At 43.9% G+C, this 26,590-nt stretch overlaps 1 long non-coding RNA gene and 1 pseudogene across 2 annotated transcripts; both read right to left on the reverse strand.

Annotated features, from left to right (window-relative positions):
• Positions 1–15,325: 15,325 nt before the first annotated feature.
• Positions 15,326–21,148, reverse strand: LOC109260561 (BOLA class I histocompatibility antigen, alpha chain BL3-7-like; annotated as a pseudogene).
• Positions 21,149–21,228: 80 nt separating this feature from the next.
• LOC109260562 (uncharacterized) lies at positions 21,229–24,221 on the reverse strand. Of its 2 annotated transcripts, XR_008423111.1 has the most exons (5): positions 23,560–24,221; positions 22,332–22,501; positions 22,009–22,076; positions 21,833–21,902; positions 21,229–21,715 (listed from the first exon to the last, which is right to left on the reverse strand). It is a non-coding gene; the product is annotated as an uncharacterized LOC109260562 (long non-coding RNA). The 2 variants fall into 2 exon arrangements; XR_008423110.1 differs by lacking the exon at positions 22,332–22,501 and having other exon boundaries at positions 23,560–24,219.
• Positions 24,222–26,590: the final 2,369 nt, after the last annotated feature.

Raw genomic sequence — 26,590 nt, forward strand, 5'->3', positions numbered from 1 at the left:
TCCCTTTGAATTAGCATTTTTGCTTTTTTGGGTAAATACCCAGTAGTGGAATTATTGGATCATATGATATTCCTATTTTTAATTTTTCCACAATGGTTGTACCAGCTTACATTCCTACCAACAGTGTACAAGGGTTCCTTTTTCCCCACATCCTCACCAACACTTGTTATTTCCTGTCTTTTTTATTTGAGCCATTCTGACAGGTATGATATCTCATTGTGTTTTTGTTTCTTTTCTTTTTTAATTTATTTTTTTAATTTACATGCAAGTGAGTTAGCATATAGTGCAACAATGTTTTCAGGAGTATATTCCTTAATGCCCCTTACCCATTTAGCCGCCCCCCCCCCCCACAATCCCTCCAGTAACCCTCTATTTGTTCTCCATATTTAAGAGTCTTTTATGTTTTGTCTCCCTCCTTGTTTTTATATTATTTTTGCTTCCCTTCCCTTATGTTCATCTATTCTGTGTCTTAAAATTCTCATATGAGTGAAGTCATATGATATTTGTCTTTCCCTGACTGACTAATTTTGCTTAGCATAATACCCTCTAGTTCCATCCACCCAGTTGCAAATGGCAATATTTCATTCTTTTTGATTGCCAAGTAATACTCCATTGTATATATATACACCACTCCATTGTGTGTATATATATGTGTGTGTGTGTGTGTGTGTGTGTGTGTATACATATATATATATGTATATATATATGTATATATATATATACATATATATATATACATATATATATATATATATATATATATATATATATATATATATATATATATCATGTCTTCTTTATCCCTTCATCCATTGATGGACATTTAGGCTCTTTCCATACTTTGGCTATTGTTGATAGTGCTGTTATAAACCCATTTTTTCCTTGTTGATCTTCTGTTTAGGTTATCTGTCCATTGCTACAAGTGGGGTGTGAAAGTCCCCTACTATTATTATATTACTATTAGTGGGCTTCTTTAAGATTTTTATTAATTGAGGGTGCCTGGGTGGCTCAGTCAGTTGAGTGTCTGACTCTTGATTTCGGCTCAGGTTGTGATCTCATGGTTTGTGAGATCAAACCCTGCATTGGGTTCCATGCTGATGGTGTGGAGCCTGCTTGGGATTCTATCTCTCTCCTCTCTCTCTGCTTCTTCCCCCTCGCTTGTGCTTTCTCTCTCTCTTTATCTTAAAATAAAATAAACATTTAAATTTGTTATTAATTGATTTATATATTTGGCTGTTTTCACATTAGGGGCATAAATATTTGCAATCGTTAGATCTCAAAAAAATTTTTTTAATGTTTATTTTCGAGAGAGAGAGAGAGAGACAGACAGAATGTGAGCAGGGAGGGGCAGAGAGAGAGGGAGACACAGAATTTGAAGCAGGCTCCAGGCTCTGGGCTCCGGGCTATAAGCACAGAGCTTGATGTGGAGCTTGCACCCACGAACTGTGATATCATGACCTCAGCCGAAGTCAGACACTCAACCGACTGAGCCTCCCAGGTACCTGGAAATTGTTAGATCTTCTTGTTGGATAGACCCTTAATTATGATATAATGCCCTTCTTCATCTCTTGTTACAGTCTTTGGTTTAAAATCTAGTTTGTCTGATATCAGTGTGGCTACTCTGGCTTTCTTTTGGAATCCATTAGTATGATAGATGGTTCATCATCTCCTCACGTTCAATCTGTAGGTATCTTTAGGTCTAAAATGACTCTCATGTAGGCAACATATAGATGGATCTTTTTAAAAATCCATTCTGATATCCTATGTCTTTTGATTGGAGCATTTAGTCCAGTTACATTCAGAGTAATCAGTGATAGATATGGATTTGGTGCCATTGTATTACCTGTAAAGTTGTTGTTCCTGTAGATTGTCTCTGTTCCTTTATAGTCTTTGTTGCTTTTGGTCTCTCTTTTCTTCTCAAAGAGTCCTCTTTAATATTTCTTGCAGAGCTGGTTTAGTGTTCATGAACTCCTTTAATTTTTGCTTGTCTTGTAAACTATTTATCTCTCCTTCTATTCTGAATGATAGCCTTGCTGGATAAAGTATTCTTGGCTGCATATTTTTCCCATTTAGCACGTTGAATATATCATTTCCCTTCTATCTGCCAAGTTAGTGGCCTGCTGCTAACCTTATGTGTCTACCCTTTTAGGTTAAGGACCTTTTGTCCCTACCTGCTTTCAGAATTCTCGTTTTCTTTGTATTGTGCAAGTTTTACTTCTATATGTCTCGGTGTTGACCTGTTTTTGTTGATTTTGAAGGGGTTCTCTGTGCCTCTTGTCCTTGAATGCCTGTTTCATTCCCCAGATTAGGGAAATTCTCAGCTATAATTTGTTCAAATAAACCTTCTGTCCTTTCCCCCCACTTTTCTTCTGGAACTCCTATGATATCGATATTATTGTGCTTTAAGGAGTCGGTGAGTTCCCTAAATATACATTTGAGATCTAACAGTTTCCTTCCCCTCTTCTTTTCAGTTTCATTATTTTCCATTTTTTTAAGAGAGGGAGAGAGAGCATGAGTGGGGGTGGGGCAGAGAGAGAGAGAGGGAGAGAGAGAATCATAAACAGGCTGCATGCACCAGTGCAGAGGCCCACACGGGACTCCATCTCACGACGCTGAGATCATGACCTGAGCTAAAATCAAGAGTCAGATGCTGAGATACCCAGGGGCCACCATAATTTTATCTTCTATGTCACCTATTCATTTTCTGTTTCTTCCATCCTTGTTGTGATTATATACAGTCAGTTTTGCATTTCAGTTATAGCATTTTTTCTTATTTTGGCTTGGCTAGTTGTTAGGTCTTTTGTCTCTGCAGCAAGGGCTTCTCTGGTGCCTTCTATGCTTCTTTCAAGCCCAGCTAGTATTCTTATGATTGTTGTTCTAAATTCTTGTTCAGATATATTGCTTGTATCTGTTTTGAGTAAATCCATAGTTGTGATTTCTTTTTGATGTTTCTTTTGGGGACAATTCCTCCATCTCATCATTTTGTATAGGTTTCTGTCTTTTGTGTGTTATGAAAGCTTGTTATGTTTCCTGCTCCTGAGAGTAATGCTATATTAAGAAGGGGTATTACACTGTCTAGGGGCTGGTGCTTCAGGAAGTGTTTCTGGTGTATGCTGGGTGCTCTTGTGTTTTGGCTGCTTTTTCCTCCAGGTTAGTTCTCTGTAGTGTTCTTCCTTGCTTGCAGTGGGGAGTTTTTGGACCTTTAACTAGGTGTGCTTTGATTTGTTAAAATAAACCTGATTAAAAAAAAAAAGAAAGAAACCTGAGCCACTGATGTTCTATTGTATTCCTCTGCCTATAATCTCTTGTCCCAGGCATCCATGGGTCTGCATTTCACTTATAGCTTTCACAGGTTTTAGCACTTATCATTACCTTCTGCAGATGTTCCCAGCATGAGATCTATATTATACTAGGTTTTCCTATGTGAGTTCTGAGTCAGATGAGACAAAGAACAATCCCTTCCCTGGGTAGCCAAGAGGTTAGAATGTTGAAAGTAGGTTCTACTTTGTTCCTTCCAGCCTGCAGAAAGAAAGTGGGAATTAAGCTCTTTGTCCCAAATGCCCCACGCCATCCTGGAGTGGGAGTCGGACAAAGATGAGTAAAATGTCACATTTCCTACCATTTTGAATGTTACTTTTCTTGACTGGATGTTTGCTTGGTGGCTATACCTCTTTGAGCAATTTCCAGAATTCCTATATAGTTATTTTTGTCAGTCTCTACTTATTGTTTCAAACATTTTTGTGGAGGAATAGGGCCTAGTCTACAATCTTACTGATGTCCTGAGCAAGATTCTTCCCTTTGTATTACAATATAATAATTCAGAGCTTGATATGTAGATGAACCTGAATACCAGAAATATCAATGTATCAGTCAAGTTACCTCGAAAAACTGAATAGTATCAGGGAAATACAAATCAAAACCATACTGAGATATCACCTCATGGCAGTCAGAGTGGCTAAAATGAACAAATCAGGAGACTATAGATGCTGGAGAGGATGTGGAGAAACGGGAACCCTCTTGTACTGTTGGTGGGAACGCAAACTGGTGCAGCCACTCTGAAAACAGTGTGGAGGTTCCTCAAAAAATTAAAAATAGATCTACCCTATGACCCAGCAATAGCACTGCTAGGAATTTACCCAAGGGATACAGGAGTGCTGATGCATAAGGGGCACTTGTACCCCAATGTTTATAGCAGCACTTTCAACAATAGCCAAATTATGGAAAGAGCCTAAATATCCATCAACTGATCAATGGATAAAGAAATTGTGGTTTATATACACAATGGAATACTACTTGGCAATGAGAAAGAATGAAATATGGCCTTTTGTAGCAATGTGGATGGAACTGGAGAGTATTATGCTGAGTGAAATAAGTCATACAGAGAAAGACAGATAACATATGTTTTCACTCTTATGTGGATCCTGAGAAACTTAACAGAAGACCATGGGAGAGGGGAAGGAAAAAAAAAGTTAGAAAGGGAAGGAAGCAAACCACAAGAGACTCTTAAAAACTGAGAATAAATTGAGGGTTGATGGGGGATGGGAGGGAGGGGAAAGTGGGTGATGGGCATTGAGAAGGGCACCTTTTGGGATGAGCACTGGGTGTTGTATGGAAACCAATTTGACAATAAATTTCATATTAAAAAAAGAAAAACTGAATAGTATATATATTTATCTTATAGAAATATATTTATATTATATATTTTATATATAGATATTGATAAACATAGATATAGATGATATAGATATAGATATAGATGATATAGATATAGATGTATCTCCCAAATCTTTATCCCTGAAAGGTCTGGGTCATTAATAGTCCTGCCTGAATAGTTTTCCATTGACTTTAATTAGAGGTCATGATAGTACTAAGTGATGCCCTAAGTTATCTTCTCTATTTTAGACATACTCTTTCTTAGCATCACTGTGTAGTAGCAGCTAAATTGCCCTTGATAATCATGATCAATCACTCCATTCAGTACAAAAATTACTGTCTTTGAGTGTTTAGAGGCATGATGAGCCAAAGTGGGTGGGTGGTAGTCTTAAATTCCATTTCAATGGAATCATTGCTGTGTCTTCTAGTGAAAGCATTCCTTTCTTTGGAACTGATACCTCTAAGCCACATAACATAAGGTCATGTGGATAGGGAGCAAAAATGTTGCTAGTGGATCCCTAAATAGTGAGTGGTGTCACTTCCATTTCCACATCCTTGATTTCTGAACCTGTAAATCCTGGCTATGAGAGAAATGGCAGCATATATTGGACTCTGTTTAGAGCCCCCTGGAAAACATTGCCCCAAATCTGCAAGGGATTGGCACCTAGATGGCACTTTGAGTCTTCAAAAGGTCATTCTCCATTCTATCAAGCCAGCTCCTTCAGAATAATGAAGAACATGGTAAAACCAATGAATTGAATGCCCATGAACACCTTGCCATACTTTATTTGCTGGAAATGAGTTGCTTGATCAGGAGCAATGCTGTGTGGAATACCATAATAGTAGGTATTGCATTCCGTAGTCCATAGATGTTGTTTGGCAGAATCATTGGCAAAGGCAAGTACATATCCAGAGAAAATGTCTATTCTAGTTAGAGCAAAACATTGCATGTTCCATAATGGAAGCAAGTCCAATGTAATTAACGTGCCACAGGTATCTGGATGATTACCCCAGAGAATATTGTCATATCAAGGACTCAATGGTGGTCTCTGCTGTTGGCAAATTGGGAACTCATCAGTGGCTGTAGCTAGGTTGAGATTAGTGGGGAGAAATCTATGTTGCCGAGCCTATATATAATCTCCACCCCTGTCATCATGGCCACTTTGTTCATGAGCCCATTAAGCAAAGAGGCTGACAGGTTTCCATAGGATGAGTCATCTTATCCACTTTGTTAAAATCATCCCTTTCTGAGGTCACCTTTTGATGGGCATTTGCATGGGACATAAATATCTTTACATTTTTGTCCCCAGAGAATTCTGTCCACACACCTATTCCCCAGTTCTTCTTGCCACCAACTTTTCAGTCATGTTCCTTTCAGTCATGTTCCTTTCAAGTCCATCCATCCAGTCCATCCAGTCAAAGCACTGGCCATAGCCTGTGAATTGGTATACAATCATACCTCTGGTAATCTCTCCTTCCAAACAAAATGTACAACCAGCTGCATTACTGGGAAGATTTTCCCTCACAACTGTCCTTAGGAGATGACCTTGAAGGGGGCTTTCATGCTGCTATTCACTTTTGTAGTGCCTGTGTACTATGCAGAGCTATCTATAAACCAAGCCTGACTTTTCTCTTCCTTAGGCAACCATGTGCAGGGAATTCATAAATCCAGGCTGGGAGAGATTAGGTAAAAATGTAGAAGGAATTGGGGCAGTGAACATTTGATCCATTTCCTCACATAATTTACACATGTCTTCAGAGCCTGGTTGAACCCAATACCATTATATTTGGTGATGGAGTGCTGCTATATACAACCAACTTTATGGTTTGGTGAGTTGTACAAACCCAGTTCATGATGGGCAATTCAGATGGGGGACAAGTTATTCTCAATTGATGGCAGAACTTTGCCCCTAAATCCTGTGTGCACACTGTGATTCACACATAGGGGTCTCTGCCAAAGGCTCCAAAGAGTAGTTATATCTGTCACAATTCAAGCATGCGTGGACCTGCAAGATCATATAGTCCAAGTGGCAAAGCAGCTTGTAACCAGCCTGTACCTGTAGTTCTCTTGTTCTTGGCCCTGCTCAAAACTAACGGTTTTTCAGATCACTCAGTAAATGAGCTAGAGTACCACACATAAGTGAAGAATATGCTGACCCCCAAATCCAAAGTGGACAACTAGGCATTATGCCTCTTTTGTGGCTGTAGGAGGGGTCAGATATAATTACTTACCTTTCACATTAGAAAAAATATGTTAACATGCCCCAGAACACTGGACCCACTACAAATTTCATTTAGGTGGAAGGCTCCTGAACTTATCAGATTTATTTCCCACCCTCTAACACACAAATGTCCTACCAACAAGTCTGTAACAGTTGCTACTTCTTGATCATTAGATCCAATAAGCAAAATGTCATGAATGCAATGTACCATTGAATGTCTTGTCATAGGGAAAAGTGATCAAGATTTCTGCAAACTAAATTATGACATAAGGCTGAAGATTTAATATACCCCTGAAGTATGACAGAGCAGGTATATTGCTGGTCTTGCTAGTTGAAATCAAACTGCTTCTTGTATTCTTTATCAACAAGTATGGAAGAAAAAAGCTTTTGCCAGATTGATAGCTGCACTCCAGGTAACAGGAAATATGTTAATTTTCTCAAGGAAACCACATCTGGCACAGCACCTCATTGGGGTCACCCTCCTGATTAAACTTATGATACTCCACTGCCGTTCATCAAGACTTATCTGTTTTTTGCATATACCAAATAGGCAAGTTGAAAGGGGCTGTTGTGAGAAACACTACCTCTGCATCCTTATGTCTTTGATGGTGACACTAATCTCTTTATTCCCTCCAGGAATGCACTATTGCTTTTGGTTAACTCTTTTCCTAGGTAAAGGCCTTTCTAGTGGCTTCCACTTAGCCTTTCCTACCACAATATCCCCCACTCCACAGGTCAAGGAACCAATGTGAGGGTTCTTCCACTTGCTGAGTAGGTCTATTCAGATTATGTATTTCGGAGTTGGAGGAAGTGACTAAGTTCAAGACTCGCAAGGCCTGCTGTGAGATTGACCTGAGCTAAAACTTCATTCAACACCTAACCTCCAGACTGTGACTGGTAGCCCACAGTGCAGTTTTGGGTCTCCTGGAATCAGTATCAGCTCAGAGCCAGTGTCTAGTCTTCCTTCAAATATCTGATTATTTCCTTTTCCCCACTGCATAGGCACCCTAGTAATATGCCATAGGTTCCTTTAGGGAAAGCTGGGACAAAGATTAACAGTATAATTTTTTTGCAATATACCAGCGTCATTCATAAAGTGGATCCAGTCCCCATTTTGTTCATAGGGTCTTGGGTCTATAAACTGGCTCAAGTCTGGGAATTGACTGAGGAGGCTGTTTGGGTGATTCCATTTAGAACTCTGCTCACTAGATCTAGAACACTTCTGCTTATACAGATCAAATAAGGATTGAGTAGATTGCCCATTTGTTTAAATTTTAGGGACATCATCCATGGTCAACTAGCCAGTGCCAGTCAGACTATTGTGATTAATGCTTTAAGTATGCTGTCCATTATGGCAACCCTGCATTTGGTGATTAAGTGCCTCCTCTTGGACCCTGCCACCCCAGGTTACAATGATCTACATTGCCTTTAGGAGTCCCAGTTCAGGGGCCCCTGGGTGGCTCAGTTGGTTAAGCATCTGACTTTGGCTCAGGTCATGATCTTGAGGTTTGTGAGTTCCAGCCCTACATTGGGCTCTGTGCTGACAGCTCGGAGCCTGGAGCCTGCTTCAGATTCTGGGTCTCTCTCTCTCTCTGCTCTTCCTCCACTTGAGTTCTGTCTTTGTCTCTTTTTCTGAAAAATAAATAAACATTAAAAAAAAAAAGAGTCACAGTTCAGGGTAGTACTTCTCATGGTAATTCCTGAGCTACAGAGAAGAGTGATCACAGAGTTCTTCAAGGAAGCTGGGGTTCCCCTCACAAATTGATTTCTCACATTCATGGTGAAAGATGTATCCTCTGGACCCTCTTAACATGAATAAGCATGTATTATAAGACAAATCTATTCTAACATTCTAATTTCCCTAAGCCTTTGGGTATCTTCCTCTACATTATATGAAGGCAATTCTGGCATTTCAAATTTCTTTAATGTAGGCCACATTTTGGTCCATGTTTCAGTCAACCAAAATACAACCTGTTAGATAGAACCCTGTCTATCTCCTTAAGCTACAATATTGAGTCCAGAATCTCTTCTAGTGGGCTCATGTCAATAAATATAGACTCACCCAACTTTACATTTCTTCTACCATAACTCCAGACCCCTAATGTTCATTCCCACACATATTGCCTGGATTTCTTTCTTCTTTCTTTCTTTCTTTTTTAAAATTTTAAAGGTTTATTTATTTTAGAGAGAGAGAGAGAGAAGCGGAGAGAGATAGAGACACAGAATCTGAAGCAGGCTTCAGGCTCTGAGCTGTTAGCACAGAGCTGGTCATGGGGCTTGAACTCACAGGTCATGAGATCATGACCTGAGCTGAAGTCAGATACTCAACTGACTGACTGAGCCACCCAGGCGCCCCACATGTTGCCTGAATTTCTGTCTGTATAAATTAGAAAAATCATGCAGTGCTTTTGGGGTGAAGCACACTCCTAATGGTTTACATTATCAATCTTACTTTTCAGGGCCTGCTGGGACTAGAGTGTAGTTATAGGTCTATAAGCAAATGAGGGAGGGGTGGGAATCAGTCCTGAGATGGGAATCAGCAGTGTCTTACAAGGTGACTACCTCAGGGGAGGCCATTACAGTGTCCACAGGCAAAGCAGGGTTAACTTCCTCAGATGGGGGTCAAAGGACTGATTCTACTGTTAAAGAAGACTGTGCAGAATTTGGGAGTTCAATGTCTTTAGTTATCAGGATCTGCCCATATGTTCCTATTCCAATTTTCAGGATCCCACTCCTTTCCAATAAATGCCCTCACTTTAACAGCAGACATAATATCAGGTTGGGAATTCAATTTGTAATTTATCCACTTGCGAGATGAGACTGCAGGTTTGGTGTTTGGAAAGTTAAGCTCTGGCAACAGAAGATGAATTTTTGTTTCAGAGCAGACAGAAATTTTCAGGCAATTTACGTGGCCCTTGAGCTGGGAAGTTGAATCCCTGAGCCCATCCTTTCCTTCCCTTAATTTGTCTAACACAATTAGCAGCAGTCAATCTTATTATGTTTGTTAGTTTGATGAAACTGTTCTAATATATCAAATACATGGTCACCTACGTACTTTGCCTTTTATAAGTATTTGATTAGAGTATCCAGTTGTGACATTCTGAGTATCTCTATTGCCATGGATTGTCAAGTGCCCTTTTTACTACTTAAAATAAAGTCATTAGTGCCTTTAAATCTGATCAGATTGAAGAACCAATTCCAGAAACCCCATAATCATTTCAGGCCTTAATAAATATTAAGGAATTAGCTTATACAATTGTAGAGAGTGGCAAGCACGAACCCTGTATATGTTATCAGAATGGAAATTCAGACAGGAGTTGGTGTGGTAGTCCTGAGGCAGAATTTCTTCTTCTCTGGAAACTTCAGTTTTTGCTCTTAGGGCCTTCAACTGAGTAGAATAGGCCCACTCACATTATCAAGGGTAACCTCAATTTACTTAAAGTCAAATGATTTCAGATGTTAACCATATGTGCAAACCCAATCCTAACATGTACAAAATGTCTTCACATTACCACTTAGATTAATGTTATTAAAAAACTGGGTGCTATAGCCTAGTCAAGATGACATAAGACTAATCAGCATACATAAGGTATCAAAAGGAAATAATTGTTCAGTGTGTGAGAAAATAATAAAAATTTAATTACTCCCTAAGCTCTAAGTAAGTTGTTTCATTGATTTGTGTTTAGCAAATGTGGGGATAAAAGAAATAGTAAACACAAATTTATGTCCCTTAAAATTTCAATAAATTACAAAAATCCCTTCATGGGTGGCACTGTGTATACCCATCACATCCATCTGGTTTCACATGTAGAGACATTAACATTGGTTAGTGGGTTCAGGTGGTGACCACCTTATATCCAACCACTATAAAGTCCCCTAATCACTCTTTCAACTAATAGTCAAATATCCACTGATGATCTTTACCTATACTCATTACTTCATTAGGGGCTATAAAAGGATGATTTTTCTCTCATTCATTCTGAATTTGTTAATTGGAATCCTGTTGGAAAGATGATGCTTCTCCATCATTAATTTGGGTCCACTGAAATAAATTTCTGACCAAAGGAAAAAAAAAAAAAAGGATAATGTCTTGAATTTCCTATTTATTTATTAAAGTGAGTTTGTAAACAAAAACAAAAAAGAAAAAATATATAAAACAAAACAAAAGAAGAAAAAGGAGTTTGTGCCAAAAGTGATAAAAGATTCATTTATATTTACTAATTCAAGTGTAAAACACACGGATCATCAGTAACAGCTTAATTTTCACAAAATTAACACACCTCTTTTACAACACATAGGTCAAGAAAGAGAACATGACCAGCACCACAGAAAGCCTTCTCACACACCCCTCAATCACTGAGCTCTTCTTCCTGCCCCCAAATAACCATTAATCTGAATTTTAGCAACAGATTACTTTTTTCTGTTTAAAACTTTATATAGATGGAATCATACATTGTGTGTTGTGTGCATGACAATATTATTTGTGAGATTCATCTGTGTAATTGTGGGTAGCTGTATTTTGTCCATTTTTGTTACTTGTGTAGCATCCTATTATGTGAACATGAGTCAGTTTATCCACTGTACTGCTAGTAAATTTTGGGATTGTTTCCATCTTTTGACTATCACAACCAAAACTGCTTTGAATAAATCAATGTTTCACATATTTTGTTGTTGTTGTTGTTGTTGTTGTTGTTGTTGTTGTTATATACCTAAAAGTGGAACCACAAGTATAGGGAAGGTGAATCTTTATCTTTGGAAGATAAGGACAAGCCAATTTTCAAATTGGTTGAACCTATTTATTCTTTTCAACAGCAGTGCTCAGCTGTTTCACATCTTTGTCAACAGTTGACATTGACAGATTTTCTCATTTAGAACATTATGGTTGGTGCATAGTGGCTTTTAATTTTGGGGAAATTTTTTTTGACTCAAAGGACACCGAGTCTATATGCTCAATGTGGAAATAAAAGAATGTCACTGGATCATTTCACAAGGTCATGTACTGCTTATAGATTTGCTCTTAAGGTCAGTCACTAGACTGGAACTTACAGGCAAACCACAGACTGAAGATTCTAACTAAAGAAGGGAGTAAAAATATTAAAAAAAAAAAAAAAAGAAGGGAGTAAAGACTATGCCTTACTTTGTCATGCACTATATTGCAGAGAGAGAGAGTTCTTTTGCTTCAGGTTAAGGAAAGTCAAGGTGAACTATCATGGCCCAGGGTAGTGATAAAGAGCTGATGGAAATGATTAAGGATGCTGCAATACGTAGAGTTACACACTGTCTAAATGCACCAGATAGTGTCAGTTCCCATGGTGAATTTCCTTCACTGAAAAAGCCTGGGGGAAGAGGCAGGCCTCAGAAAAAGGCTTAAGATGGTAATAATAAAACAACAGCCAAAATAATACTATCTAACAATTATATAGTGCTTTGCACATGTTAAGACATTTCACCCTTTTAATAAATGACTGGTGTCTTTTCCAGTTTTCAAGATGAGCACACAGGTACAGAGAGTTTAATTCACTTATCTAAGGCCACACAAAAAGTAAATGGTGGAGCCTGAATTAGAACCCAGGCAATCTGGCCTCAGGGCTCTGCTCCTGACTCTGTACTATCCATTGAATCAGGTTTGGGGGTTGGGGGATTCATGCAGAGAGATTCTGGGAAAGGAAGAAAAGGAAAAGGGGACAGGTAATCTTATTATCATCCAACAGACTTAAAAAAAAAAAAAGCATGTCTGGACTAATGGGATACATCCTACCCTGTTGCTGAAAATAAAATAATGAAAGCCTGAACATGTCTAGGTTTGGATCTCAAAATCTTCAGTGCACATTGAGCATAATGGCTCGGTAGGGAAGCCCAACTTAGCAGAGATCCAAATGGTGGGGACTACAAATCATTCTGGGAATTACCCTTAGTTTTTACACACCTGTGTCAGGTATTTATGATTGCTTTAGCAAAGCACAGATGACACAGAATTATGTCTAGTTTCCCCTTGGTTTTGAGGTTGTAGAGAAGCCAGTCAGGTTAGTTAATAATCTACATTTATATTATCCACACCAGTGGGTAGGGACCTTGTATTTGGCCCCAAGTCCAAGGCATTCAGAGGCCAGACCATGAGGTTCCAAACCCTCCTTCTGCTCCACTCTGGAGCCCATTTACTGATTATGGTAAATCTGGAGTCATTTTACTGATTAAGCTCACTATGGGCTGGTGAGCATGGAGTCTGGAGAAACTGATAACGAGGCAGGAGGAGCAAAGGAAGGCTATCTGAGTGGGTGGTTGGGCAAAGAGAATAGCCCATCTCTACTTCCTCCCAAAGCCCTGGACATCTCCTCTTCCCTACACCTTTCTATCCTTTCTGTCCTCGTCCCCTAACTCTCTTTCTTCCCTACTTGCCTTGTCCATCAACAAAAATAAATTGCCTTTCCTTGGAGAAGCATTCACTCTATGAAGTAGGGAGAGCAAGAAGGATTGCCTGGGGCTGGAGCAGCCGGATGACCTTGATGGTTCACCTAGAGTGTCCCAGGATCAAGTGTCCAAGGTAGAATGGGCCAATGACTGCTCCATGGGTAAAGAGAAGCCTCAGGGAAGACACTTACAGAGCCATGTTTGCATTTGAGCATCTCCAGTTTAAGGAGGCAGATGTGAAGCAGAACCCTGCCCTCAGGGTTGCCCTCTCCCTAGGACTTTTTCCAGGCTTTTACTTTCCACCCCCCACCCCACCTCCTTCAGTTTCTTCTGATTGTTCTCATGACTCATATGCACTTTTGTTGGGATTAGATCTTAGGATTCTGGAAAAGCCCATCAAAGTTAGTGGAGGTTTGTGTTTATAGAAGTGGGTGGGAATTTCAGAGTTAGTTCTCCACAGATATTGAGATGTCTGGAGAAGCTGGTGCAAGCAGTTCTTAACCATCCTTCTACTCATTTGGGGATCCCTGACCCTGACTGAAACCCAAGCCGTCTCCCTAACTCTGGTCCCTTCTGTCCACCCTGTCCCTCTCCTGGCCTCTCTGTCTTTCTGTCCCTCTCATCTGTCCCAGCTGCACAAAGCAATAACAGGCCCCCAGGGATGCCTCTCTGGACAAAGGTGGGGTGCAGAAGGGAGCCCAGGGAGCAGCAGAGCCAGAAGGGGGGAGGGTGGGTTCCCAGCCCACTCCCTGTTGGGCCCCAAGGTAACTGTTTCCACCCCTGGCACTCACTGCCTGGTGTATTTCCACACCATGTCTGTCCACCTGGCATAAGCAAGCCTGGCTTCCTGCCACTGCCTTCATGGACCACAAACAGTTCCAGCACTTGGACAGGCCACTGTGCTCACCACAGCATGAGCTGTGGGCAATGTGGCTGGAGGACAGGAGACCTAACTATTGAGATCAGAAGGATAAGGATACAGAAATACTTCTGTAGTGTTAGCGGTGCCAGCAGAGTTTGGACTGCCCAGCAAGGCTTGTGAATGATGTCAAGATTCTTGTAAGGACAAGGTGGGCTTTCCCAACTTTAGACCAAAGGGTTTTCACCATGTTGTGTCCCGGGAATGCACTGACCACCCTTCCCCCTCCCAGCCTGGGAAATGTGTGTAGCATTTTGCTTCAGGTGTCATATTCAATCTGGTTTGTCACTGATTCTTGGTCCCTGGTCTCAGTCATATAGATGTTGGTGACCCCAATGGGAGCTTCTCCAGGGGACACTTTTAGTCCCTTAGAATGGTGAGGATTTCATCTCTCTGAAGGAGGACTAACAGTATGGACGATGGCAGGCAGGTTGGCTACTGAGGCCAAGGACGATGGAGGAAAGATAATGGAAAGATCTTTTGCAAAGATCCTGAGGTGCTACTTGACTCGTGTGTGGGCTCACAACTCCACTTGGAGGTCACAAATGAGCTGCTGCTGCCCTAAGATTCTGAGGGGAACCCACCACCTCCATGGTCACCCATTGGGGAAGGAAAGAGTCCTCTGTTGGCCTCACTCAAGGGAGGGTGGGGACAGGACTGACCCCTGCATCCACCTCTTGTCCCGACAGATAACTGGGCTATGTGAGATTTCAGACATATTTTCTGTGGGTAGCTTGCCTAGAATGACCCCAATTCCATTCATGTCCTTTTTAATGAAAGATCCTGAGGTTTGAATAAGGTCAGAGAAAGGGCCAGTGAGAGAGAAGAAGGGAAAGTCAGTGACCGCAGAGGAACAGAAGGTCCCTTTGGGCCTCATAATTGAATATGGGACCAAGTATACATGGGAGACTCTTTGTCCTCCCCCTCTGTCCCCAGCGTTCCCCTCTTAGACCTGTGATCCTTACCCTGACCTTGTGAGCTGGTGCCCACTCTGATGTTGCCCCATCTGGATTAGCTTTCAACACTGTACTCTGACATTCAGCCTAGAGAGTAGTTTGTCTTCTGACTACTGGTTAGGGAGGTAATTTAGGAACTCATGATCCCACTGAGAACAACTGAGAAAGCCTGATGAAACATAGTTTATCTTATTAAAATTTTCAACATGTAGACACAGTGAAGAGGCCCAGCCAACATCTAGGAGAGGACTGGAGCCTGGAGAGGTGAGGTCAGGGAGCCCAGAGCTCCAGATTCACTTTTGTTCTGAGGACATCAGCCAAGACTGAGGAGATAAGCAAGAAATCCATCCGAGCTTTTGGCTGCTTTGAGGTGCTGAGCAGAGAAAGACGTGAAAGCCTGGTGCCCAACAGGAGTGAGACCCTAATAGACTAACCCCCACAGTAAGTGGTGATTCTAAAATGCTGCTTCCTGGGGCGCCTGGGCGGCTCAGTCAGTTGGGCGGCCGACTTCACCTCAGGTCATGATCTCACGGTTCACAAGTTCAAGCTCTGCATCGGGCTCCATGCTGACAGCTCAGAGCCTGGAACCTTCGTCAGATTCTATGTTTCTGTCTCTCTCTGCCCCTCACCTGCTCATGCTCTGTCTCTCTCTCTCTCAAAAATAAATTAAAAAAAAATTTAAATGATGCTTCCTCTAACCAGAAGAGACTCTTTAAAAAAAAATTTTTTTTTAATATGAAATTTATTGTCAGATTGGTTTCTGTACAACACCTAGTGCTCATCCCAACAGGTGCCCTCTTCAATGCCCATCACCCACTTTCCCCTCCCTCCCAGTCCCCATCAACCCTCAGTTTGTTCTCAGTTTTTAAGAGTCCAGAAGAGACTCTTTAAAAAAAATTTTTTTTAAGTTTATTTATTAATTTTGAGAGAGACAGAGACAGCGTGAGTGGGGCAGGGGGAGAGAGAGAGAGCACGAATCCCAGGCAGGCTTCGTGCTGCCAGTGCAGAGCTGACGAGGGGCTTGGACTCACGAAACTGTGAGAACATACCTGAGCCGAAACCAAGAGTTGGCCGCTTAATCAACTGAGCCACCCAAGTGCCCCAAGAGACTCTTAATGATGCAGAGAGCAAACTGAGGGTTGCTGGAGGAGAGGTTGGTGGGGGATGGGTTACATAGGTGATGGGTATTAAGGAGAGTACTTGGGATGAGCACTGGGTGTTATATACAAGTGATAAATCACTAAAATCCACAATAATATATGTTAACTAACTAGAATGCAAATAAAATTTTCAAACAAGCCATTTTTTTTTTCTCAGTTGAGTTGTTGTTAACTAACAGTTCAGACTTTGAGGAACACTACGGCCACACTAGAAGACCAAGGTGGTGTTTTGGTTTTTTGGTTGGCTTGTTGGTTATTTAGTCCTCTGCGAGGGTCACATAAAAACTGATAAATGTTACAGACTCTCTCCCCAGAGTACTTCCATGCAGAGGGAAATAAAAACGTTAACATGACACGTCAGTGCACGCAGAGGCCCCCTGAAGTCTTACAGACCTAGGTGTTCTGTTGTCAGAGACAACGGGTGACGACATCTTGAATAATCATTTTAACACCCCCAATACCTTTCCGTATATTTGTCAGCATAAACTGGAGTAGACAAAAGCTGGATCTAATAGTATCAGGGGAATGAGAGGAGAGATGCCATCTATTAGCTTGTTCTTTCGGCCGAACCTGAGTGCCTGCAGGGCACCGGATCAAGCTGCAACCTCAGGTCTGTGCTCTGAGAATGGCAATCAGCCATCCTTTCTCCAGCCCTCGCCCCCAGCACCCGAACTGCCCTCCTGTTATTCGACTCTCACATTGAGAGTCTTCTTAGGAGGTAGAAGCCACCTCTCTGCATAGACAAGGAAAATCTATTTTCCTACCATTTTTCCAGTTAGACAGCACGAGGCTCCACCAGGCAGCTGACCATGTGCTGGCCCTGACTCAGGAGGTGGTGTCAGCGAGGCTAACACTGTGCAGAAAGCATTTGCACAGGAGCCGTGTGGGCAGTTACTACCTCCTGTTGCCAGGAGCAGCAGCAACGTCAGTCCTAAACTCAGGGCCCAGTGTCCTGCATCGGGGGAGTCGGTGGTGTGACAGGTGATGTCTGTGCAGAGCAGTAGGGGCAGTGGGTTCCTGTGTGGGCTTCAACCTAGCGTGGGATTGTGTATTCCATTCCTGGCTCTGTAGCCCCAAGCCTGCACTGTGGCCTTCCCCAACATAATCTCATATTTAGAAAAAAGTTGGATTCCATTGTTTGCTCCAAAAAATTGATCAGGGGAGTAGTTGCAGAGAGCAAGCATTCAGAGGTGTTTGTCACACCGAACCGTGAACCACTCCCTAGTCCTCCCACTCAGTCTAGACCCCAGGATATAACAATGACATGTGTCTCACAACATCACGTCTCCTATTGACAAGGTATGTGCTCCCCTCTCTTTACAAGGGAAAAGAAAACGTATTTAAATGTGGTTTTAATGCCCCTCCCCAGGCTGGCTGCTCTGATCGCTGACCTCACTGGCTCCAGATCTGGCTGAGCGCCAGGCTTCTCACAAAATGCACAGGCCTCTCCCCAGACCCACAGACTCAGAGTCCTCGGCGCAAGATCAAGGAATCGCTTATTTAACGAGCCCTGCAAGTGAGGCTGACGCACAGCCGTGTGGGAATCCTCATCTCCATTCTTGCTACTGAAAGTGTGATGTAAAGACCAGCAGCAGCGCCTTGTCCTACACGCAGAATCTCATACTCTACTCCACATTTTGTGAACCTTAAGACAGTGTTTGGGGGAGTCCTGTGAACAGGGAAGTTTGGGACTCCCTGGTCTAGGTGCCTTTAAGGTGAAGCCAGGACTGTGCAGACTGCTCTGAGTGTGGGGTCTGATCAGATCTTTTAGAACTGGGGGTCCAGGGTTTGGTCCTTTTTCCTTTTTCTTCTATGGCCATCACCCCCTTGGTGACCTCATCTATCCTGAAGTTTCTAAACATCATCTACGTGGTGTCATCTCCAAAATCGGTTTCTCTAGCCCAGACATTTCTCCTAAATTCCATACTCATCCATGCTCATCTGACTGCCAAGTTGATTCTCTCACATTTCTAATAGACATCTCATCTTATCGTCTCTTCACTGACTGTCTGTGATGCCTCTCCCCAAATATGCTCCTTCCAGAATTTTCCCCATCTCTGCTGACAGCAACTCCATCTTTCCACTTGCATAGTCCAGAATTTTGGGGTCCTCCCTGGCTCCTCTTTCTCATACTCAAGATCTAATTCATTAGATTGTGCTGTAAGGTCCATTTACAGATTGCTTCCAGAATCCCATCACTTCACACTCTTTCCACTGCTTACACCCCAGTGGAAGGAGCAGACATCCCCAACCTGGAACACTGAGCTGGTTTCCTAGATTCAGGAACACTGAGCTGGATTCAGATCACTCACTGTAAGTGGTGACAATCTCACCCCACTGCATCCTCAAAACGTCCCACTCAAAGAATTCTCATAACCCAGTCGTGTTCCCTCTGCCCAACCCCTCCCCACTTGAGGTCCTCCAGGATCTTACTTTAGGAGCCATGAGAGACACATCAGAGCCCTGGGTACGGTCACTGCCCGGGTTAATACAAACAGGATGTGGTCAGGAGATGAGACTAAAGGAGGAGCTATGTAGTGGGTGAGCTCCCCATGGGATCCTGTCTACACTATCCCAGGATCTCAGGGATCACCCCCTCCATACTTACTTGCAGGCTGAATGTAGCTGCCTCCTTTTCCACCTGTGGGAAGAAAACACCGTGTTTGAGGCCATTTAGGAGGCAGGGCCATGAGGTCCTAGACCTAGTTCTGAACCCCAGGGAAGCTTCCAGAACTGTGGCTACAGATTGAGGGCAGGATCAGGAAACATGAAGAAAGTACCTGTGTGGGGAATGGACAAACCGCCCTCCTATAGTCTGTCCTCAGCAGGGGCCTTCTTCTCTGTCCTATGACTGCTGTGAATCAGGTCCCCATCACCAGATTCATCAAGGTGAAACATTTGTCCTTCATTTTCACGTGTTTTACTAAAAAGAAATTGTTAGCATTCCACTCCACACTGGACTAGCACATGTGTGTGGGTGGTACTTCCCATTAAGGGGGATAGGAAAACTCAGAGTATAGCCTCTCCCTACCTGAGTGCTTCTTTCTCCAGATCACAGCTCTAACCAGCACAGTAACCACAGGAGAACCAGACCAGCAACGATGTCCATGATGAGAGGAGGAGGCTCTGGGAAGGGAAGGGAGGCACCCTGTACCCCAGGCATAAGCCCCTACCTTGCTGAAGTTCTTCAGAAGGGATATCTCCCCGAGAAGAGGCTCTGTGCCCAGGTTTCCCTCCTTACCCCATCTCAGGTCGACGGGCTCCTGTAGCCCCTCGTGCCGCACATGGCATGTGTATCTCTGCTCCTCTCCAGGGGGCACCACCACAGCCACCAACTTCTGGAAGGTCCAGTCCCCTGCAGGCCTGTGTCCAGAAGCTCTGAGTCCTGGGTCAGGTCCTCCCCATCATGCTGCCAGGGTAGAAGCCCAGGGCCCAGCACCTCAGGATGACATCACTGTCAGAGATGGGGTAGTGGGTTACATGTGTCTTTGGAGGGTCTGAGGAGAAGGGTCAGAAAATTAAAAAAAATTCATGTCTGTCTTGGGCCACTGCAGCAGCACTCATGTGACCATCCCGAGAAAGGACAGTTCAACTGGGGTGGGAGAAGGGAGCAATAACCCAGACACCAGCCTAGGCATAGACATCTGGGATGATCTCTTCTTGTCTGGAAAGTTCTTTAATTAGGACAAGATAGCCTAAGGTAGGAAGCAGATCTCCGGGGGTGGGGTGCGGGTGGAGAAAAGGTATTTCTGGTCCTGACCTGAGGCCCAGTGACTCAGAAAAGCTGGAGTCAGAACTCAAACACATTGGTTTTGGGGTAGAGAAAAAAACTAAGAAAGTCCCCATGGTTCCTAAAGCCGCTGCCAGAGTCGCTGATCAGTGACTTCAGAGATGGTTTCCCCCTCCATCCCCGAGGGACTGCATTCCTTAATTGTCCAGGGAGAAGCGTGGGTACTCTGGACAGGTTGCTCTTTGGTACCCAGTCTGAACACCAGAGCTGTTTCCTTCCTCTCTCCACCCCTGGAGTGGGGGGCGGGGGGCATTCTGGCATCAGTCCCATTTATCTCTCCTAATAGAGAGACACTGGCCCCAGGCTGAGGGAAGACTGGGGAAGTTCCTTGCCCCCTCGTCCCTGCGAGCTGCGGCATCTGCTCTCTGTTCTGCAGGTGCCTACGGAGCCCCTCCACCCACTCTCCGTCCAGGTGGTTCCTCCAGCCCTTGGCCACGCCGGCCACTTCCCACTTGAGGCGGGTGATCTGCCGGGTGAGGAGCGCAGGTCCTCGTTCAGGGCCCCGTAATCCGCGCCGTTCTTGGAGAATTGACTGTACCCGCGGGGGACCCGCCTGTCCCGCCCCACTTCTCATCCAGAAAGCCCCAGTCCCGGTGAGACCCTGGCCCCGCCCCCGCGAGAAATCCCTGGGTTGTCCTTGATCTGAGCCTGTTCAGCTTAAATCCGAAACAAAACCCGAGCACGCCACCTGGGCTCTTTCCCGGTCTAGGGGCTTGTCGGTGGACCTCGGGGTGACCTTCGGACCTGGAAATAAGGGCGGACATTGGGATGGGGGTCGTGACCTGGACTCGGGCCCGCTCACCGGACTCGCTCCGGTTGTAGTAGCCGCGCGTGTTCTGCAGGCTTACTCGGAAAATCTGTGCGTTGTCCTTGTAAATCCGCGTCTGCTCGTCCCAATGCTCCGGCTCCTCCTGCTCCATCCACGGCGCCCGCGGCTCCATCCTCGGATTCGGGGCGTCGCTGTCGAACCGCACGAACTGCGTGTCGTCCACGTAGCCCACGGAGATGAAGCGGGGCTCCCCGCGGCCGGGCGGGGACATCGCGGTGTGGAAATACCTCAGGGAGTGGGAGCCTGCGGGCGCGGAGGGGCTGAGACCCTCCCCCCCCCCTCCGCCCCGCCCCGCCCCTCCTCCCCGCTCGGGGCCCGGGTCCCAGGGGGAGACTGCCGGGAGGGCAGGGGGAAGGGGATCTGAGTGGGGGAGAGCGGAGCCTAATCTGGGAGGGACGGGGGAGGACAGGTGGAGGGTGGGCAAGGGGCAGGTGCTGGTCTGGGGTCGGGGCGTCGGACAGTCGCCTTTCCCGGGGTCCTGCATCCCCGCGGGCGGTCCCCGCGCTCCTGCCCCGCAGAGGCCCTTTCCTCCTGACCCCGCAGTCACCCGCACAGGTCGCGGTAAGGAGTAGGCCTCCCGACAACAGGAGGAGGACGGGTTGTGGGGTCCATGCAGCAGACCCTCGGGGTCTTGGGAAAAGCTGAACGGAGCCTGTTCCCGAGAATTTTGTATGCGGTAACAGTGGTGACGCTAATTGTTTCTCTAAAACGGGAAACTCAATGGGAGTGCGAACTGGGCTTCCGTCATCAGTATCCAGGCCGGAGGACGTGACCCAGGCTGTGAGAAGGAGAAGTAAAACCAGGGGAGTTAAGGACTCCCTAACCTTGGCCTTCCCTGCGCCAGACACCGCCCTCGTGAGGGGCCCTCCCGGGAGTTCTGAGACTTTGCCCTGACCTCTCTCCGCATGCACGGTGGTCGGGTGACGTTGTCATCCTGTCTTCCTGAGTCCTGGCCCAGGGGCTGTCTGAGGAAAACAGGGAAAGACACACAGGCTGGGCTCAACTCCTTTTCCTGCACAGTCCTTTCCGGAATATTCGCTGAACTGGATTCTCTTACCTCCTATCCCTTACCTTTCTTCCTCTGGGTTATTCTAGAAAACTCACTCCCAGGGAATTCGATACAAGAGAATGAGCTCACCCTGGGGACAGAAAAGGAGGGACAGGGGTTTTCTCTTTAGACATGGAGAAGCTGTGCCTGATTCCAGTTTCCTTCTTGTTGATTAACGCTAGTGGTAGCACAATGTTGGTAACCCCTGAACATCAGGAATCTAAACTGTAAATGTGATTTTGGCCCCACCCTACAGAAAAGTGACCATCCAGCACAGCAGTCAGACTCACAAAGCTCTTAAGTTTTCCCAAACAATGTATCAGTGACTCCTGTGTTTTAACATTACCTTCATTCCATAGCCCCAAGATTATCTGTGTGAATGCTGGACATTTCCTCAGTCCATGGATGCACAACTGTTATGTATATTTCCGCTGGAAGAGTGGGCAAGCTGTAATCACCTCCCAGTTGCAAGTGTTCAGTGCAGCCAGATGCCCTTCACCAGTGTTCTCCCATTTCCTGTGTTTGAATTAATACTTAAATTATGTGCATATTGTTGGGGCACTTGGTATTGTTTTCTTTACCCTGAATATCATAAGGAGGCAATGGGTTTTCAGGGGCCCCCAAAGTATAGTAAATAGTAGATGCAAAGAATGTCTTGCTACATCCTGTAGATAGAGATTTATTAAAAATCTGTATAACAATGTATTTAAATCTGAGAATTCCACTGCTTAGAATTCCTTCCCTCTGCTTCTTTTCCTCACCCTGTGCCTGCAGCCCTTCTCTCTGTCTCTCTCATCCCTCAGGCCCTCTCCTCCCCTTAGTCTCCACCATCCTGTCCCTCCTGGATTGTCACCAGGTGACATTGTCACCTGTCCCTCCTGGTGCCACCTCATCACCTGCCACCGGGGCTCTTCTCCTTGCAGGAGTCAGCGACCCTGCTAATGTGAGTCAGGTTGTGTCATGTGTTCACTGAAAATGCTCCAGTGACCGCGTCCCACTCTTGGGAAGCCTCTAGAATGTAGGGACCATGAGCACAGGGGCTTTGGGCTATTTTGGTGAAAGCTGTCTCCGTGGCATAGAAAGCCATTCCTGGTGTATCGTAGGCTCTAAATTAATTGTTGTTGAATGAATGAATGAAATATGACTATTAGTATTTAATTGCATCACATAAAAATCATAAAATGAAAAATACATAAGCAAAAATAAGGAAAGTTAAAAATTTTTTTTAAGTTTTTATTTTTGAAGGAGAGAGAGAGACAGAGCATGAGTGGAGGGGAGGAGCAGGGAGAGAGGGAGACACAGAATTTGAAGCAGGCTCCAGGCTCTAAGCTGTCAGCACAGAGAGCCTGATGCGGGGCTCGAACCCACGAACCGTGAGATCATGACCTGAGCTGAAGTTGGACGCCTAACTGACTGAGCCACCCAGGCACCCCAAGGAAAGATTTTATTTCATCCATCTAGTGTGCATGAAGTTTCATAGCTTCATTCCGGGGGCAAGACCTCTATGTACACTTGAGGCTGTGCAGTGGTTTCCTATTGCCGCAGAACAAATTCCCACAACCATAGTGACTTACGAGAGCAGCCATCCATGTGTCCCAGTTCTGCAGGTCAGCAGTCCAGTGTGATGCTGAGGGTTCTCTCCGGTGTGTCACAGGCAGTGTTTGCACCTAGCGCTCAACATCCCCTCCAAGCTTGAACAGAGCTTTTGGCAGAATTTCATTTCCTGGAGCTGGAGGACTGTGGTCCTCCCCCTGCAAGGGTCCACTTCCTTGCACAATGTCAGTGGGATGCTGCTGTCAGCTCCTGTGGCCACCAGCACTGCTTGCTTGGTGGTCCCTTCCATGGTCAAGGCCTCCCTTAGGGGCCTGGGTGGCTCAGTCAGTTAAGCGACCGACTTCAGCTCAGGTTGTGTGATCTTGCTCAGGTTCATGAGTTCAAGCTCTGCATCAGACTCTGTGCTGACAGCTCAGAGCCTGGAGCCTGCTTTGGATGCTGTGTCTCTCTCTGTCTCTGCCCCTCCCTGCTCATGCTCTGTATTCTTTCTCCCAAAAATTAAAAAAAAAAAAAAAAAAAACCTTTTTAAAATAAAATAAAAATTAAAAAAGGCCTCCCTCACCCTGAGTCCTGCTCATTCAGCCAGGCCTTCACTCAGGAAGAACTCCATCCTATTAAGGGCTCACCTGATGAGGTCAGGATTACCCACAATAACCCTCCAGTTTTAATTCAGCTGATATGACCCTTAACTGCGCATGCAAAGTCCATTCACACTAGCACCTGGATTAATGTTTGATCCAACAACTGGGAGAATATGAACAACCTGAGGTTGGTTAGGGCAGCCATCTTGGAATCTGCCTGAGACAGCCTGGTTCTTCCTTTTTCTCTAATTGGATCACAGTCAGAGACCAAAGTCCAAATAAATAGATTGTTTGAATGTTAATAGTATGTATTGTGTCCCCTTAGATATAGATATTCTTCTTAAATCTTAAAACTAATGGATGATGTTTAACATCTCATAGTTAATTTAGAGCCAACAGAGAAAGAGAGAGAGAGAGAAACCCAGCTGGAAGCTGCCATGTGTTTTATGTCCTGGGACCCAGAGTCACACACCATTACATCAGCCTTTTCTGTCTGAAGTGAATCCTTCAAGGCAGCCCACACCCAAGAGAAGGACATTCAGATCCACCTCTGGAAGGGAGGCTCTCAAAGGATTTAGGTACACATTAAAACCAAGATTAAAATTAAATATTGTTTTTTGGATTTGGTAAGTCAAATGCTACTTTCACCCATTATTTTTATTGAATGCTTCAGAATTCTCTTTGGAAGGTAATAATGGAAGTTTATATAAATTGAACATCCATAATAAATTTAACATGTCTCAGTATGTTTTTCAGTGAGATTTGGTAGAAGAGATTTAGACATCTACAAATTCTAAAAAGCACTGTTACTATGTACCATTTTTTTTTAAAGCAGCTCTGTTGTCTTTCCATTCATTTCTTCTATTTCATCGGTGGTTATTCCTTTGTATGATTTCCAGCTTAATTTACATTGAGCAACAATGTACTTTTCGTTCTGTGAATGTACTGAATCTAGGTGAATGTGAGGTTAATGTGCCCCCTCAAATCCTTTACAAGACAGAATTGCCTTGCACACTGTATACAACATTGTATACCAGAAATCAATCGAGATGCCAGTGAGCAAAAGATCAAATGCCCTATGTGTAGCCAAATCTATTGTTATAATAACATTCTGTATCCTCTCTCTAACATGGTGCAGAATAATTGACCGTGGTTTTGTTCCAAATGCAAATAGTTCTTTGGAAGTATCTTTGAAATGAACTTTGGTATTTAATTTTTAATTTCCTTAGAAACATTAACCTGGAATGGTTAACAAACTCCAATTTGAAAAATGCCAGTTTAAGGAGTTCTGATACAGTAAACCCCTGGGCACCTGCACTGGGACAAGAAACAGAAGGAATGAAGCCCCGTGGACCACTGTCCAGTCCCATCCCCCCGTGTGTAACCTCTGTCCTGAGACTCCTGGTTACAATTCCTTTGAGTTGCCCTAAAGATATTACAATAAGTGTATATATTTCCAAACAAAATATTATTAGTTTTTGCCTGTTTCTAACCTTTCTGTAAGTGAACACATGCTGCACATATTTTTCTGTGACTCAGTGTCTTGTCTCGTTGACTTCTCTCTGATGTGTGAGGCGTAGTTCACTCATTTTTACTGCTGTAAAGTTTTACATTTTGTGACTCATTTCCTATTTATGTTTAGGTTGTCATTCCAGTTTTTTCCATAAACATTACTGAACGTGTCTTCTGGGACACACAGGCCAGGGATTCCCCAGAGTGTACGATCAGGGCTAGGATTGCTGGACTGTATGCAGGATGTGCTGTAACCAGACCAGCGCACGCGAACTTGATTTCCAAAGTGCTTGTGTCAGTGTAACCTTTCACCAGGCATGTGCATGTGTCTCTGTTGCTGTTCCTATTGCTCTGAAAATGAAAACTGAGAGGCAGCTCTTTCACCTGAAGGGCAGGCAATAAGTGTGAACATTACTGCTTGGTTGCAGGACCGCCCAGGTCTGACCCTATTAATAACTTGATTTCCTTTACTTGTATTCCATATACCTAGTTATTATACTTGCAGCCTCTAAGTCCAGATATGCTTCCTCTCTGCATCACCATATAGTATTATTTTATTCGTTTGGAATCTTTTATCTTATATGTTTAGAATCATCCATAATAGAGACAGAGGAAGGGAAAAGTGGGGGCAGATGGACACAAGGAAAGACAAAAGACAATAGAGACTAAAAGCAAGAACAAGAAGAGAGGAATTGTAAACAGTGAGTAAAGACAACATTTTCAAAGTGCAAGGAAATAAAAGAGATGTAGAATAAAATAAGTTTTAGAGAGCTTTACTAGAAATCTATTGCTGTGTACCAGATGACCCCCCAAATTACTGACTTAAAACAACAAACACCTCTAAGCTCATGAGATACTACAAAGACAAATGCAATGGAGCAGAGGCTGATGGGAGGAACTGGACAAAGAGGACGAATTTATAGATGGAATAAGCAGTAGGTGGTTGGTTTACAGATGG

This window comes from Panthera pardus, unplaced genomic scaffold (assembly GCF_024362965.1).
Source record: "Panthera pardus isolate Hobbes unplaced genomic scaffold, ASM2436296v1 HiC_scaffold_17, whole genome shotgun sequence".
In the NCBI taxonomy this organism is placed as follows: domain Eukaryota; kingdom Metazoa; phylum Chordata; class Mammalia; order Carnivora; family Felidae; genus Panthera; species Panthera pardus.